This window comes from Lolium perenne, chromosome 2 (genome assembly GCF_019359855.2).
Source record: "Lolium perenne isolate Kyuss_39 chromosome 2, Kyuss_2.0, whole genome shotgun sequence".
NCBI classification, from domain to species: domain Eukaryota; kingdom Viridiplantae; phylum Streptophyta; class Magnoliopsida; order Poales; family Poaceae; genus Lolium; species Lolium perenne.
In genome coordinates this window covers 11,978,460-11,997,221 of record NC_067245.2, presented here as the reverse complement: position 1 = coordinate 11,997,221, position 18,762 = coordinate 11,978,460, and the positions used below count along the sequence as shown (strand labels likewise).

The window sequence follows — 18,762 nt, the reverse complement described above, 5'->3', positions numbered from 1 at the left end:
AATAGCTACAGCATGTAGCAGCATCAACCTAAGAACAAAACATAAATAGACTACTCTTACTTACCTTCTAGCACTATAAGTAGCCTACTTTTATTGTATTGAGGAAAAGATACTCCGTGGAAACTTTATAAGTGACGGACACCTGTCCAGGTTTGGTCGTCTTCAACGGTGGGCAACGCTCCGTCGCCTGGGAAGTCGTGAGCATGCCACACTCGAACGAAGGTGATGGTGATGTAAACCAATCTCAATGTAGAAATACTCAACGGATCATTACAAGACCTGGGACTTCACATGGAAAAATGTATGTCAGAACTTATTAAAGAGACAGTGCTTCTCCACTTTAGATGTATCACTACTGTGTATTACACCCTATACATAACATATTTGCAACTCTTCGTCTCTACATTTTAGAAAGCTTCATAAGAAAAAGTTTAACTCACCATGAATCATGTTCGGGCTTGTCATAGTTGTGTCTCCTGCCCTCTTGCATGCTATAGTGCAGACAATGGCAACAATATTGATGGAATTCCAAGATTGTTGTACTACTCTAGCCCCTTGAGATTGATAGCTCCTTACCCATCTTCATGTATCACAAATCAGCAAATTGCTGAAGTGCCAGCTAGTATTTGCAAGACACATACTTCAACATATGATGCATGGCCTTACCCGGGATAAGCTGAGGCCATGCAATGGAAAATATGTATGCATCAACACCCATGTCAGCACAATCTTCTTGTTTCTGAACAAGAGAAGAGTTTATGACTGTAAACTAGTCATCAAGTTCTTGATCAGAACAGTATGCCATTTACTCTAAATTAACCTTGTATTTGTGATACTGATCTATAGTGATATCAGTGTTCGCTCCGCCTCTAGATTAGCCTGTGGAAACTCAAAGAACTCCATGTCATGATCAGGAAAGCAAAAATGCATGATAAATCCAGTCTGGCTGGTTGGAGAAAAATCTATTCCTTCCATCCTCATCAATCACACCTTCAATCTGAGAAATTGGGAGGATGTTCAGGCAAGACAGTAAATGTCTATCATAATTAAGCTTTGGTTACTTTGAAACTTGTGATCTGCCACATTACTTGGGAGAAGCTACTCATATCCACAGGCTTGATTCCATTGTTCGTCCAGGACCTTGATTCCATTGCACTCACCTTGATTGACATTAAGAAGAAGATGGACAGTTTGCAAGTCTCACCTTGTTTGGTCTTCAAAAAAACGAGCTCGGTAGGCACTACCCAAATTCAAATGGCACTACGCCCCATCAGGATTCAACACCACGATCCACCACTGTTAAGCAAAACAATTGAGTATATAAATAAGATTAATTAAGCATTGAATCTTAAAGCAAATTGGTGACTAAAAGACTGAACATATATGTCTGACACCCCAGCGTTATGTAACACATCTAGCACCCAATCTGTTAACTACCTAAAAGATACTCATGAAAAAAGGCAAACAAAGAGAAGACAACAAAATCTGCTCTCCTCAAATTGTTTGGCACCATGTCTTAACCTGCCAAGAACCCTTGTAAAAATGCATCCGAAACCAAGTAGACAATGATGAACCCAAAGTTAGACTCATGAAAAATAATGCATGTATAAATCAGAATGCATGGTGTCCGCAAGTCCAAGGTCAAACGGCCATAAACAAATGTCAGTGATAGAAAATTTATAGCTCAATTATGCAAAAACCCACAGCAGATTCTGATACCAAGATGGAAGGTGCAAGAATCATGACTAAACTCACTAGTATTTGTACAAATATAAAGATACAACAAGACAACCCTCCTTCAAGAAATAAAACAAGACAGAAGTGCATGAACTGCCGATTTCACTTAATATCAAAGATAAAATTAGCACTTCACAAGAATGTCAATCAACTCTTGTAGATTTTTTGAAGAGGAAAAAAATCAGCGCACAAGAGGAACGTAATAGTTAGTTAAAAGTGCATGCTCTTTCCATGAATTATCATAACACTGTGTCGCGCAACACCACACATGATTCTAAGAAAAAAAAACATGACTCATAAACACGCATAGACTCATAAACACGCAGCGGGCGTACTACGAACATTGCATCGCGGCTGTTCCAGCTTAATGCCTGGCAGCAGGAGCCTTTCACTCTCGAGAGAACCACAGAGATATGGGCTTGAGACGCCGGCAAAAGAAACCAGTCGTTGGTTGGGGGCAAGGTGAAATGTCTTATGGTTCAACGGTTGAGTAGAACTACTTTTCTATATGTGTCTGGTACACATACTTAGTACTAGAGCATTCAACCTTAGGTAGCGGTAGCAAAATATGTTTACATGTACCAGCAAGATAACTGTCAAGAACCTCTATAATAAAACACACTAAGTACCGCGTTTAAACAGTCAATAGCTCTTTTATATTAGACTAGGAAAAATGCACGTGCGTTGCACCGGGAAACAAAAACACAAACGCTCGAGCGAATCATTTGTGACTGCACTTTTCATATGTTCCACCATCGATGAAGGTGGTCATGTTTTTTTCTATTCATGACAAACATGATTAATCCAGAGAATATGAGTTTGTGAGATCGTTGCTTTATCGACATATAATATCGAATTTGTTATAATGGTGGTAACATCCCGTATCTGATTTACCCTTGGTGTCATGGAACAAAGGTCGATGGTTAAAAAATCAAGGAATTGAGCTCAAATGAGCAACACTATTACAATTTTTTTTTCTAGAGTTCAAAAAAATTATAGCAATATACGTCATTGAGAAAATGGCACATCTAACCGGAAAGAAACAAGTAATTGAGCTAGCCAATAAATAATTATCCATAGGGTAAGAATTTAGACTCTTCAAAAAAACAATGATCACAGTATCTAGAAAACAAAACTGCATAGGGGTTGTAAGAAGGAAAGCAACATTTTGTTCGGACGCATACCTGAAACATATTTTTTTGACTGGTTCAGAAATATATTCAGTTCTCCACATGAAGAAGCAGCACAGACAGCCTCTAACTCAACTGCATAGAGGCCATGAATAGCTGCAGCAAATTCAGATTCTTTAGGCCGGGCCAGCGCATCCCTCAAGTTAAGCACTAAGCAGGCAGAGACATCCACCACTACCAGCTTGTCCACATGAAGAAGCATAGTATATGTTTTGGAGCTCATATCTGCAAAGATGTGCTTTTTTTCCTTTACCATAGGTGCAAACTCTGAGATCAGGCCATATGCAATCCAATTAGCTTTGAAGGTAAATCATAGAAGCATTAACGGGTGATTTAGCAGTGTCGTGGATAATGTGTCCTCCGTGACTGAGGTGAGCACCAGGAGCAAGTGACGGCCGATGTAGCGCAAGGCTAATTCAGGAGGCAGACGCTATGCTATACGCAAAGCAACTGGCTTTGTGCATTGGACAGTCAAGCAGACATTGGCCAGTGGAGTTGATCCTGCCTGATTGCCTCCTTGAGAACCTCGAACGATCCACGGCCGAGGCTCTCGATCATTAGAACTTTGAAGTGCTCTACAGACTACAGAGATATACGGTACGAAGCAAAAAAATCGTCTTACACCTGCACCATGCTTCCGAGTGATCTCTGCTAAAATCCTAGGGCGAAGGTGATGCCGATCCACGAAGACAGCGACCTTGAGAGCTCGCTAGATAGGCATAGCTGCAGGTGCGGCACCGTCTCGATCCCGTGGCAGCGGCCACACCCCCGATCGGTGCCGGCAGTGCAGGCCATGTGCATCATCTCGGCCGCCTTCTCTGCTAGGAAGTCCTGGAGAAAAGCGGCGCCGCCGTGGTGGAACCCGCCTCCTCCTGTCTCTACGTCGTCGGGAGTCAAACTGCGTGGAGCGGCATGACAGCGCACTCGACATCCTCGTCGGGACAGATGAAGAAGTACGCCGACATGGGAAGGTGCGGTGCCATCTCATCTCAAAATCGGCAGAACACCGACGATCAGCCACGAAACCAGGCGTCCTGCCCTCTCCAGAACTTCCGAAGTGGATCGGCGGTGCAACCGTCAAAGGTCTTGATCGGATCGTGTTTCGCCAGCCAAATTTGATGGAAACCCTGATGATCGAGCGGTGTATCAACAGAACGTTTATATAGATTTTTCTTTGGTACTCTTTTTTGGAGGAGGGCCGGGAGACCAGACCTTATACGTTACGGTGAGCTACCACCACACGAAATTAACGAACGGCGGGCCAACGAAGGGGCGGACGAACGAACCAGCGGACGACAGAAACTGGTACGGACGAAACCACGGAAACCTTAGCTCCTTTATTATTAGGTATTAGACTACTTTTCTAAGAATAACTTGATCAAGATGAAATGTCTAATGATTCTCAAAAGTTATTGTCACTTTACAAGATTTACAGCATGTCTTCTCACTAGCATCCACTCAAACATTTTGCATGTACAATGAATCGAAATCATTGGTAGTGCATACTGGTAGTAAATTTTGAACTGGAAGAAAATTTTCAGAGAAACTTTGTCACAAAATGTAATTAATAGGTTTTGAGGTCTTCCACCACTCACACAAATATAAAAAAGAAAGAAATATGCACAAAAGACGAAGACTGCGACAGTTTCATTACGTTCTTCCCAGAATAAGAGAAATAAGAAATAACCTGTAGAGGTCTCAAAAAATAAGAAGCAGGCTAATTGCGAAGAATGGTCGTAGCACAAATGAGCGGGTTACATTTAGCAGCAGGACAAATAAACAAAAGGAACAAGACCAATGCTTCACCCAGTAAGAATCAAGAACAACCATTGCACATATTGGTAGAAGGACCAAATAATACCAGTTTCCCCCAAATGGCAGTTTGCCTTTGTTAGGCAAAAAGGTATTTGGTATAAGAAAAGCATACCAATGATTTTTTTTTTTCAAAAAAAAAAAACAAAGTCTTCACTAACAGGTTAGTTCTATATACCAAAGACAAATAAAATCTAATAACAACATAAAATCGATAATTTGACGGTATCAATACTTTGCACGATATCCAGTACTAAGAGTCGTCAAAGGGTTCAGTACTAGCGAATGAGTGCATAAATACATCGCACTGGCAGATTACTTCAGTAAAATGGTACCAAGTGCAAGCCGGTCTATTAACCTAAATTTCATCCATCAAAAACTCAAATAACATAATCAAGTACTCAAAATGTGTGGGTTCCAATACAATTGTTATATGATTAAGCATCTATTAATTATTATCAGTAGTATAGCTCAAGATATCATGCTCCACAGAAAGCTCAAGAAAATAAAATAAAAAATTAGTTTCATGCTCTACAGAAAGCCATCCAAATGTCACTAGACCAAACACTCCAACATATGTAGAAATTCATAAGCAACTTATTTAGTTTCATGCTCTATGGAAAGCCACCCAAATATCAATATACCAAAAACTACAAAGAAATGAAACAAGCTGGATGCATTATTTTTTTTGACACCATCCAGTACTATGTGCAAGACGCTTTGGTACCTACAAAAACAGTCATAAAAAACACACACTCGGTGCTCAAGTACCCAAAGGTGCAATAGACTTCACCTCAAAACATTAACATGAATATTACATTATTCCACTACCACCACCATACATTCAACTCACATGATCTGATAATAATACTACATTATGGCATCCATTAAATCATCATAAAAACACCACAAAGCATAATATTTTGCCAGGTTTAACACCTAGCACTGGCATACCAAAAATTTGGATAATTGTGTAACATCCGAATCACCAAAAATTTACCATAACAATTGCGGGATACATACCACATGACCAAATGAGCATAGATATAGCCAAAATAGCACAAGTCTGAGGGTACCTTGGCAGTGTTCTAATAGACCCAGTGTAGCACGTAACACCCGACTCCTGCTGTTTCTCCTAGTTGCCCTGAACCAACTCCAGCCTCAAACCAGTGGCTCGTCTCCTTTCACCAAGCTCAAGTCGGACCACGCTTTGGACGACGCTATATCCTTGCTCCGGATGGCAGCACTGATTTGGAAACCGAGCTTTATATATCAGCTACCTAAACATCAATAGATGGAATGTCTACTCATTATCTTAGCATAAGCTACACTTCACATACACATGCAGGGTACAAATAACCATACCATTATGAAAACAGAGAAACTGAATAATTAGAAAGCTGCAACTTGGGTTGATTTTGGAGTAGCAGTTTTATGTAAATTCATCCTATGAAGGAACGTGATCCTCTGTGATTAATAATATACGACCCCAACCCGTCTAGCATGCTACTAGTTGTAATAGCACTACCACTACTGTATCACCTTTCCTACTCTTTCCCCTATGCATGGTCACTTCTCTTATTCCTCACTTGGTGTTTCTTTTAAAAAACAACAGCAACGTTACTTTGGTACAGATGAAATAATGTAGCACAATCCACTCGGACAGGGTGTTTCTCGAGACATTTTTTGTCTTTTTTACATAGGGTACAAAAAAATGTCGGTTTTATATGAAACTTTACGTGCGCACATAGAACATGTCCTTGTACATGCAAAAAAATCCTAATTTTTTAACTTTTAAAAATATCTTTTGTATATACTGGGTGTATGCACCCGCGATCAGTTTTGAGTTTCACAATGCACTAAATAAACTGAGTAGCAAAGTCAGCAGATATCTAAATGAAATTAGTTCGGATCAGAAGATTTCTATGTTGCAAATCTCGACTTATATGCATAGCTAAGCACCAATGTGTAAGATATATCAATGCTTAGCGGCTAAGAAACATATTGAATAATGCTTAGCAGCTAAAGAAACCATATAACTATTGTATGAATAAACACATAACAATGCTTCCAATGTTATTGTTCAAAGAATATCCAACTCATCCAAGCAAACTATTATACAAGAAGCATTCCCAAATCAATCAACGAATAAGTAATAGAAATGCAAATGTATTTGCTGACAACCACTAAGATAGATAATTTATCTATTAGCTTCCATGATGATGTGTGGATCCATTCCCCAAAGGAGTTACTTCGGCACATGTGTTGTAAAATTCCTCTTATCCATTTTGGTTGTGCATTCACGATGTGCTGAGAAAGAAATTATGCCATCAATTACCAAATAGAGAACCGGACAACAATATGCAAAATGGAGAATAGGCAAAATAAAATCAATTATGCATACAAAGAAAGGAAATAGCTAGATTGGACCAAAATGACTCCATAGTTTTAAATGCCTATGAAATCTGCGAAAAGGATCGAGATAAATATGAATGGTTGTAAATGGCTATGAAATATGAAAAAGTGGCTCCATAGTTGTACCCAACTTCATGCACATTACATTCTGAACACAAGAAATAAAATAATGAATGTCACTTGTGACTATTAGTGAGACAAAGGCGGCAGTTCACAAGGATTGATTACTAGGCTTCGTCCGAAAAGTAGCATGATTCCACAAGAACCATGAGTAAGCCCCAAAACCATAGAAGTTTTCTTTCTACAAATCCACAATTGCACAAGAATTGGCAATTCTGCTGCCACCGAGCAGTTAATTTAGAAGCAAACTACAATCGAACAATTACTATCCAACCTTGCATACAAAATGTGTGTAATCCTATACTCAAGCAAATCTGAAGCAAGTCATGCAGTTCAGAATCTACAAACAGTTGTTCTCAGGATCCACTCGTAAAGCAGTAAAAGCAATATTTTTTTATAGCCAGACAACGTCCTACAACAACATTGTGAAGACTAGGAATGAGATGTCTCACCGGCTGAGCAATGTCGGTGGACACGGCCTTGTTCTCGGCGACCATACGGACAGTGCCGATGCATTGCGCCAGCTCATGGAGGAGCAGCCTCATGCAGGAGGACGTGGTCACCGTCACCAGGATTAAACAACTTTTTTACTGCAGCAAACATAAGATCGTGATGCCATGGCCCGATAAAATCATACACAGCAAAGGTAGTTCTTGGAGAAATTATATTTAAGATGCTAGTAACTTGGAGCTTTGTTGTGACTCGTACTTTTTGAAACATGAAAAGCGAAGTGCATTTCACTGGATCAGAGTACACCCTGAAAATAACAGCATGCTAAATCAACTTGCGAAAAAGAAATCAGATTTTTTTTCCTTCATCCATAAGGTGAGAGTGCAGCTGGCAAGTTAATTATTAAAGAGTAAAGAAGCGACTACACATGTTTTACTAGTCAAATGTTGTCGTAATATAAAAGGTACACATCAACTGAATCTAAACCATTGCCCTAGTCTAATTATCATGTTCTTTGAGTTGTTAGAGAATTAAAATGGATGTTCCTAGACTCGACAATGTGTGCATAATTTGTTGGTGTACCCTCCACCAATTGAAGCAGACCAAGATTCAGACATAGAGTAGTGTACTAGTTATGTATCCTCTAATCTAATGCATTAGAGCAGCAGGAGCCACTCTCTAGAATATGATCTATGTTACCAAGGTCAACTTAGGAATGCTAACACATGCAGCTGATGTGCATCTTCCCGCCAGCCTGTTAGGAAGCTACAAAGTACTAGCTAGTGTCTGGTGAGCATCTACATCTGAAGTACTATTCAAAATTGCATTAAAATTTCTTCAAGCCTCTACTCAAACAAATCTGAACCAAGTCATGTAGTCTTGAATCTACGGATGACATCATGGAGCAGAATCCAAATCATGGAGCAGTAAAAGCAGCGCCAAGAAGGTACTTTTTTTGCACCTGGAACAACATCCAACAACAGTCTGAAAACAAGGACTGATGTGTCTCACCAGAAGCGTTCCAGCGGCGAGCGTGGCCTTACCGACGAGGACATCGGAGGATTCGTGAGCAGGGAGCCTAGGGTTTGTGCCACGCCGCAGAGGAGGACCCAAGGAAGGATGCGGTCGTCATCAGCACCAACTCCTCCTGACTGCAATTACAAGATTACAAAACTTTTTTTAATGGAGCATAAAAACGTGATGCAATGGGCAGATAAAATTCTCAACAACAAAATTAGTTCTAGGAAAAGTTATTTTCAGATACTAGGAGCTAGCCTGGAGCTTTCTAAGGACTGGTACTTGTTAAAACATGAAAAGTGAAGTGCATTTCACTAGATTAGGGTATACTCACAAAACAAGCAGCATGTCAAAGCACCATGAAATAAGAAATCAGACTATTTTACAATCCGCAGAAGTGTAATAGTGCAGCAGGCGGGCTATTGGCTACAAAAAGTTGCACGTGTTCTACTAGTTGAAGGCCTAAACAGAACCGTTGTCCCAACAGTACAAACCAATTGAATCTGAAATTGAGTGATTAACACTCTAACAAAACTATTGTCCCAACAAGTTAGCTACCGAATTCTACTAGTTCAAGGACAGTACACCTATCCAAATTAGCTCGGATCGTATGTTATTCCAATTGATGCTGCCCCAATTCATCTATCAAAATTAGCTATATGGTATGTACTATGTAGAGAAGGAAAAAAAAAATCAATACAAGCCAAGCTGGCTTGAATTGGATTACTGCTACTCCATTGGATTACTCAAGTTCAGACCAAGATATGTTTTTAGCAGAAAAAAAAAACAGCCGGAGGAGGGTTGGAGGACATGTGTATGTACCTGGATTGGAGGTGCACAATGGAGTGGATGCGAGTCTAAGAAGGGTCAGTTGGAGAGCAGAATGCAGAATCACAGCCCGCGGTCAGATCTCGCGAGCACCGGCTACAGGAACTTGCTAGTTCAATGGACGCGACCGGCCAGTGCCCATAGTCTCCCCTCCGTCACTCGTGTCGCGGACGTCACGTCCTGATGGCTGGCGCCCCCTTTCGCCGTGCAGCATCAACCAAGCTCCATTGGCCATGCACGCTAATTCACCGGAGGTATCATTGCACGCACCCACCGGTGCCACCTCTCTCATCGTGGCCAGGCCGTTACCCTCCTCCATCCCCTAGAACGTCGTCCACCCCTAGCTCCGCGCTTCGGACGGCGATGTCCATGGCTGGATCCTCATGAGAAGGACATTTTCCCCATTCCTCCCCGTGGTTGTCCTCCTGAACCTGATATGAATCAATGAACAATGGGGTTATCCAGACGTGACCAGATCAGAAAAAGGGAAACGATGACGCATAGGAGTAAGCAGAGGAAAGGTGCTAACCTAGGAGAACTCAAGGTGTCCGTCAAATGTGAAGCCCTCCGATTGGAGACGGCCGGTTCCCGGGAACGGCGAGGAGCGGCGGCGCTTGATGCCGCGGAGGTGGAGAAGACGGTCGCAGCAGGTGCACTGTCCGTCGAGCGGAGAGGCTGCGGCGGCCGGGGCTGGAGGACAAACGGTGGATCGAGAGAGAGAGAGAGAGAGACATGAGCTAGGGTTGGTTTTGCGCGTGCGTGGCCAAGGTTTCTGTGCTTCGGGCTGTTGGTTTCTCTAAGGCAATCCGCCGGAGGCAAATTGTTGCTAGGTTATCGCCAAATAAAAAAATGTTGCGACGTTATTGGCTGGAACGCCGATTGATGGATTGTTAATTAAGAAGACAAATAAAATCTCAGCACGCCCTCCTCAACTTCCTCGGTTCCTCCCGTTAATTAAGCCATGCACTCCGTTAATTTCGATGCAAAATATCCTGTTAATAAGGCTAGCCACCACTATGACTAGCCTAAGGTCCTTCGATTTTGCTTCTCACTAGGCATGAGGCAGACATACATACACATGCGTCTCTTCAATTTCTTCACCTCCTCTTCATACATTAGTCTACTTCACAGCTACAATGCATACATCATGGCAATCAGGAGACGGTGCTGCTCGTGGTGTCGCGCCATTGATGGCGCCGCCACGCTTCCTCCGCCATGAACTCACTCGGACATGCAGTCTCACCGAATGTCTACTCTAAACCATGTCCCCGAACAGCACTCGTTAGGCCTTGTTTGATACTAGTGTTTCAGTGGGGATTAGTGGAGATAATACTCTAGAGTATTGGGTGAATCACTGCTGTCACCCAATCCCCACAAAACCCCATCCCCAATCCACTAGGTAGGGGTAGAGTATTGGGGATTGAAAAAATTACACTAAAATTTGGGAGAAAAGTGGGGATAAGTGGGGATTAAACTCTCTCATACTCTAGCACCAAACATGCATTGGGGATAAGTGGAAATTTAAAGTTTGGAGCAGATTATCCCCACTAATACCCGCTAAAACTCTAGTACCAAACAAGGCCTTATGGGGGAAAATAGTGTTGGAATGGATGCTTCAGCGATGCCATGTACTCCCTTCAGTCTCTTGTAATTGATTTAGATTTAGTACAACTTTATATTAAATTTGAGTCAATTAAAAGAGACCGGAATGAGTACATTGCAACCACTTGTATCCATTCGTATTAGTTACAGAGCTTACACAAGCTATACACGAACAGATACAGATATATGTGCATGCCTCCTACCAGCTAGCTACCTCACGCCCATACCTCAAGAGGATTTCTCTTTGCTTTATTGTTTCCAGTTGAAAAAAAGTACTCCAGTCTACTACATGGTTAAATTAATTTACCAACCAGGGCTTAATTATTAGCAACAGTCTGGAAAATTTTGGCAATGCCTCCACTGGTTTTTAGACATCCACAAAACAAAGCAAATAACTTATCTGCACAACTAATATCTAACCATGCAAACCGAGCACAACACAACAAAAAAGAGAAACTGAAGCACAAACATCAAGCCAAAGTGGCCATCGATTAGCCACAACATCAAAGTTTCAAGGATTAATCCTGGGACGGCTGGACAGCTAATTATTACAACAATATATGGCAGATCTTCCAACTTCCAGGCTTGATGTCTTCGAGCTTCCCCCCATCTGGCTGAAGCTCCCAGCTAGCCTGTTGGACACCTAGTCCTCCTCAATATTCTCCAACAAGAACAAAACAAGAATTGTCAGCTCCAAAGCAGATTTAGCAGAGTATATATAGTACTCATGTTTTATAAAACATGAATCCTAATCAGGGTACGTACTCCTAGGGGTATCAGCTCATTTTCCTATATATATACCCATATATTGTAAGGGGTGTGTTTCAACTTTAGATCAACACGATGTGGCAACAACCTATACCTCTACAGGCCAAAACGCAATCAAAATGGCATTTTATCAACAAGGCAAGTACCAGATCAGAGAAGACAAAGCATTAAGAGTAACCACAATTTAAAGTAGCAACAGTTACATGTTTTCATTCTTAGTGTAAGAAACCAGGTTTGTACAGAAGTAGCACAAGTAAAAGTAAGATGACAGCAACACAAGTACCTCAAACTTGCAAGACAGACAACAAGTAATAGGCAACAGTTTAAATCCATCTTTCAAAAAAAGCAAGGGCAGTACATGAATTTCGATTCCTCTCCTTATAGGCAGCAGCACATGCATTTCAAAAGAAAAACACAAATGCACAATTATTAAAATTGGACCACCCAAGCAGCATAATTATTGAAATTTCCCTGCTACACACATCTAGTAGAGGAACAACACTAATATAACAAAAGAATGCGAAGGGAAACATAAACAATAGCCTACAAATATTTATAAGCATGCGTTAAAATAGCAGGACTAATACATTCCCAATTTTCTATAGACCAAAAAAAACATGAAAGAAATAATATTCTGCGAACATAAGATTAAACCTGAAAGGACTTAACTTCATCAGGTTCCACTGAAGTGTGAGTAGTCACCCATGTATTTGACCTGATTACAAGTGATCAAACAGTCAGGCTGATGTACGATATATATTTATCAACTTAGGAAGAATAGGTAATGCAAAGAATGCAACAATGAAGTCTACTTTTCTCTTTCCATTTTTTTCCAAAAATACAGTGTTATGGCAGAATATAGCGTGACATGATATGAGCAAGATGCACAAGAAAATGTATTTCTTGTTCCACTGGAAGTAAAAGACGAGCATAAATCCTCAATATAACAATATCTTATTATCTAGAGGCCTTGAAGCTATATGCATACAGTCAAGCAAGCACAAGCAAGAAAGGCGTTCCATCTTGTTGAGGTCAAGATCATCGTCATCGAGCTCAAGTGGAATGCGCAAGTATAAGGTTTGCTCTTGATAGGGTTTCTTTCTCACCGGTCTCATGGTGTAGTTGGAGACCGGTTTATAGTTTAGTTGCCGTACTATCAAGAGGGCTCTCGAGTGAGTAACTCGATCGTAGTTGGAGGAAGTCTGCGCATGAGAGTAAATACCACATGTATTTAAGCTTTGTTTGACTAGGTTCCAGAACTTTGTTAATCTGGAATAGGTCGTTCAGTTTATTCCCCTAGTTCGCCCATTAGGTTGCTGTTAGAGAACTGAAACGTTGACATGTCAGGCACAAAACCTTGTTTCAAAAATATGTTTGGCGTCAAAAGTATCACTTGTACATGTGTTCTTTTCATTGCTGGTAATGCTTGTCAGGACTGAAATATTTTTGTTCTTGCAGTAGTTGAATTCTTGCGCCGATTCTTGTATTACTCATAGCAAATTGAATTTGATGCTCTGGTTCATAGCAAATTTGATGCCCTGGTTGGCCACTAGTTCATAGAAAATGCCCTGGCTGCCATGACAAGTACTCAAATTAATTACCAAATCAGAACAAGGAAACAACCGGTTCATATACCGGATTTTTAGGATATTTAAGCCCCTAAATTCTCGAAAGGTACTAATGAGTCTCCTCGTTTTGTAGTTGAGACTTGAGAGTAATACACCAAATACTACGAGCACTGTAAGCTGGAATAACAAGTAAAGCAATCCACGTCACGTGTGTGCATGTGCACTAGTAATAGATTGATCTACTTTTTTTTTGACATGGTACATCGATCTACTTGATCAGGATAGTGCGGCTAGGGATACAACTAGTAGACCTATCATAGATAGAGGATGAACCCCTGGAGTATTCTTACAAAAGGGTTTCCAGTTATCAGATAACTGAGTTGTGATCAACTGGGCTTAAATTTGAATGTGAATCAGAAACAATTAATAAAAACTTGCGAAAGTGCTCGAATTTCGGCATCATCTCTCCTCTTTTTTTTGGACATTCATTCAAAACACAACAACAAACATTGTACAGTGATGTTCACACAACACAGCTCATATGGCATTCATATACGCATTCCAGCTTGGGTTGCAACTCTAACCAAACAGAGAATAAAAGAAACATGGATCGTTAATTACCTGTTGGATTGGTGTCGCCGCCAGATCCTAGGCCCAGATCTAGCTCGTAGCAGAGTGCTCCTCTCCTCCATGGTGCTAGATCAATCAGCATGATGAGCTCGCCGCTGCCGTCTGCGGGCTGGCTGTCCAGTTACCGCACCCACCATGTCTCATCCCTGCGTCGTCAAGTCACCTAGTGAACATATCAACCCAGCAGCTGAGATCCAATCAGTCGGCCGGCCGATATGCAAAGAGGAGGAAACACAAGAGTATCGAGACCATATACCTATCGATCTATCTTCCAAATAGAGTAGAGTGCTTCTCCTCTCCTCTCCTCTCCTCTCCTCTCCTCTCATCGCAAGAGTCAAAGTCTAAGTCGTCACACACGACGCACGCGTTGGCTCAACCCCTCCTCATATTATTTATAGACTCGTTCAGAGGTTGAGTTTTTCGTTCAAATTTTGATTCCTGGCGCCACCCAACACAATTTCATCTCCATTTTCAAGTTGCCGCTCTTTCTGATTCCATCGCTCCGAAGCTAAGATAGGCAGGCCAAGAACGGGTTACTAAAGCGGTCATTAATGGCGTCCCGTAATTTAAGCAGTTTTTTCCATCACCGATCCGTGCTTGTCATCTCCAGCCAATGCATATATGGTTCATTTGATTGGTCAAGGTGGGGACATGCAGGATTACCGAAACTTTGAAGCCTATACCCCTTCAAAATAGGGAACACAAAAAATACAGAAGTGGAAACGGTTTAAAAGCGTGCTAATTATCTTCGGTCTCCCATCAAAAAAAAATTATCTTCGTTCTGATTGGAGGTTGTTAGTGGGAAGGATAAATTAGCGAGTCCACCAAACTGAGCGGGAGAAACGTTCCTGGCACTTTTCCTGGCTAGATTAGTTTTAAAGATGGGTAGTATATTTTATTCCTGGCGCCTCAAATTAATTACCAAATCAGAACAAGGAAACAACCGGTTCATATACCCGATTTTTAGGATATTTAATCCCCTAAATTCTCGAAAGGTACTAATGAGCCTCCTCGATTTTTTCCACCCATTAATATTACTTACATATCAGCACCACACCGTATACTACATTCGTCTAGTCATTGAGAGTAACACACTAAATACTACGAGCATTGTGAGCTGAAATAACAAGTAAAGCAATCCACGTCACGTGTGTGCATATGCACTAGTAATAGATTGATCTTTTTTTTTGACATGGTACATCGATCTACTTGATCAGGAGAGTGCGGCTAGGGATACAACTAGTAGATCTATCATAGATAGAGGATGAACCTGGAGTATTTTTACAAAAGGATTTCCAGTCATCAGATAACTGCGTTGTGATCGACTGGGCTTACCTTTGAATATGAATCAGAAACAATTAACAAAAACTTGCGAAAGTGCTTGAATTTCGACATCATCTCTCCTCTTTTTTGGACATTAATTCAAAACACAACAACAAACAATGTACAGTGATGTTTACATAACACAGCTCATATGTCATTCATATACTCCCTCCGTCCCGGTTCATTGGGCTCACTTAGTTTTGCATCGCGACCAAGGTTGTATTTGATTGGATACTAAAACTCTCCCCATCGCTTGCCTCTTCAGCCAGATGTACTCCCTATTTAATATAGGAATGCTAACAGACTCATCCTAACGCATTCTCCCACGAGCTAGATGGGCATGCATAGGTCAGTTTTATTTCTCGCTTTGGATTTCCACCCCACTTGCATGCAGTAGGTTGCTTCAGCGAGGTAAAAGAAAGGAGAAATAGAAGGGTGAAGAATAATTAGAGGAGGTTACTACTTGTAATTAAATGCATGCAAGCCTTAGTAGGAAGTTATTATGGAACAAATGTTTTTTCAGATTAGGCCCTGTGAACCGGGACGGAGGGAGTATATAAACATTCCAGCTTGGCTCGCAACTTTAACCAAACAGAGAAAACATTGTCAAGTAACAAACATGCCAAAGGAAACTGTGGGCCACCATTACAACTCCTGGCCTAGAGCGCAGAGGGAGGCCGAAACAATGCACACCTACATCCCATCGTCTTCAAACAGCTCTCTCCGGGGGATTCCACTCTGCCGACGAATCTCACGGTGCCCCTCTTGGGGCCTCACATCTATCTCCCACATATTATGACATAAATATTAGTCAAAAAATGAATCATCGAATATTGCACAAGCATGAGGTGTAGATTTATTCTCATGCTATAGAGAAACAAAGCTTAATTACCACCTTATAGACATCTTGCGAGGCGGATTCCTGTATTGAAACTGCTACAACAAGGAAGCTGAAGACCGCCAACTTTCATGCATGTTCCTTCAAAGTTAACACAAGTACTACAAATATACAGAAAAAGGTAGATGTTTGTCAAGCTCATCTAGTATGCTAACCGCCAAACTACATAATTTTTTAAGATATTATTACCACCTAGCATATCTAGTAAGGCTGCTGCACAACTACACTAAATACAAAAAACAATAGCTCTACCGGTGTTGGGCGATAAATCATCCATATTCAAGAGGCTAAACTATAAAAGGTAGGCTAACTGAGATGGTTGGCAGACTGGATAGAAATATTCCATAAACAAAAATTAACAACACAGACATACCTGAATCTTGAACCACAACACAGGTACACAGCTAGCTACCTAAATACCCCAACACCTAAATATAGTGTTCAGGAAAAATTTAGTCAGTATCTTGTAACACCAGCCAGACCAGATCCCCAGCCAGACCATATCCCTAAACAACAAAACTCCACACACATTAAGCTACTATGTTCACTTGCTGCATGACAACAGCATGCACCTTCCAGATCGCTACAGGAAATAAAACACCCAATAGCTACAGCATGTAGCAGCATCAACCTAAGAACAAAACATAAATAGACTACTCTTACTTACCTTCTAGCACTATAAGTAGCCTACTTTTATTGTATTGAGGAAAAGATACTCCGTGGAAACTTTATAAGTGACGGACACCTGTCCAGGTTTGGTCGTCTTCAACGGTGGGCAACGCTCCGTCGCACAGGAAGTCGTGAGCATGCCACACTCGAACGAAGGTGATGGTGATGTAAACCAATCTCAATGTAGAAATACTCAACGGATCATTACAAGACCTGGGACTTCACATGGAAAAATGTATGTCAGAACTTATTAAAGAGACAGTGCTTCTCCACTTTAGATGTATCACTACTGTGTATTACACCCTATACATAACATATTTGCAACTCTTCGTCTCTACATTTTAGAAAGCTTCATAAGAAAAAGTTTAACTCACCATGAATCATGTTCGGGCTTGTCATAGTTGTGTCTCCTGCCCTCTTGCATGCTATAGTGCAGACAATGGCAACAATATTGATGGAATTCCAAGATTGTTGTACTACTCTAGCCCCTTGAGATTGATAGCTCCTTACCCATCTTCATGTATCACAAATCAGCAAATTGCTGAAGTGCCAGCTAGTATTTGCAAGACACATACTTCAACATATGATGCATGGCCTTACCGGGATAAGCTGAGGCCATGCAATGGAAAATATGTATGCATCAACACCCATGTCAGCACAATCTTCTTGTTTCTGAACAAGAGAAGAGTTTATGACTGTAAACTAGTCATCAAGTTCTTGATCAGAACAGTATGCCATTTACTCTAAATTAACCTTGTATTTGTGATACTGATCTATAGTGATATCAGTGTTCGCTCCGCCTCTAGATTAGCCTGTGGAAACTCAAAGAACTCCATGTCATGATCAGGAAAGCAAAAATGCATGATAAATCCAGTCTGGCTGGTTGGAGAAAAATCTATTCCTTCCATCCTCATCAATCACACCTTCAATCTGAGAAATTGGGAGGATGTTCAGGCAAGACAGTAAATGTCTATCATAATTAAGCTTTGGTTACTTTGAAACTTGTGATCTGCCACATTACTTGGGAGAAGCTACTCATATCCACAGGCTTGATTCCATTGTTCGTCCAGGACCTTGATTCCATTGCACTCACCTTGATTGACATTAAGAAGAAGATGGACAGTTTGCAAGTCTCACCTTGTTTGGTCTTCAAAAAAACGAGCTCGGTAGGCACTACCCAAATTCAAATGGCACTACGCCCCATCAGGATTCAACACCACGATCCACCACTGTTAAGCAAAACAATTGAGTATATAAATAAGATTAATTAAGCATTGAATCTTAAAGCAAATTGGTGACTAAAAGACTGAACATATATGTCTGACACCCCAGCGTTATGTAACACATCTAGCACCCAATCTGTTAACTACCTAAAAGATACTCATGAAAAAAGGCAAACAAAGAGAAGACAACAAAATCTGCTCTCCTCAAATTGTTTGGCACCATGTCTTAACCTGCCAAGAACCCTTGTAAAAATGCATCCGAAACCAAGTAGACAATGATGAACCCAAAGTTAGACTCATGAAAAATAATGCATGTATAAATCAGAATGCATGGTGTCCGCAAGTCCAAGGTCAAACGGCCATAAACAAATGTCAGTGATAGAAAATTTATAGCTCAATTATGCAAAAACCCACAGCAGATTCTGATACCAAGATGGAAGGTGCAAGAATCATGACTAAACTCACTAGTATTTGTACAAATATAAAGATACAACAAGACAACCCTCCTTCAA

The 18,762-nt window shown here is 41.0% G+C and overlaps 1 long non-coding RNA gene across 1 annotated transcript; it reads right to left on the bottom strand.

The window, feature by feature from the left end:
* Nucleotides 1-11,628: 11,628 nt before the first annotated feature.
* On the bottom strand, nucleotides 11,629-12,921 carry LOC139835957 (uncharacterized). The gene is made up of 2 exons (XR_011751365.1): nucleotides 12,594-12,921; nucleotides 11,629-11,832 (listed from the first exon to the last, which is right to left on the bottom strand). It is a non-coding gene; the product is annotated as an uncharacterized lncRNA (long non-coding RNA).
* Between the last annotated feature and the right edge of the window lie 5,841 nt (nucleotides 12,922-18,762).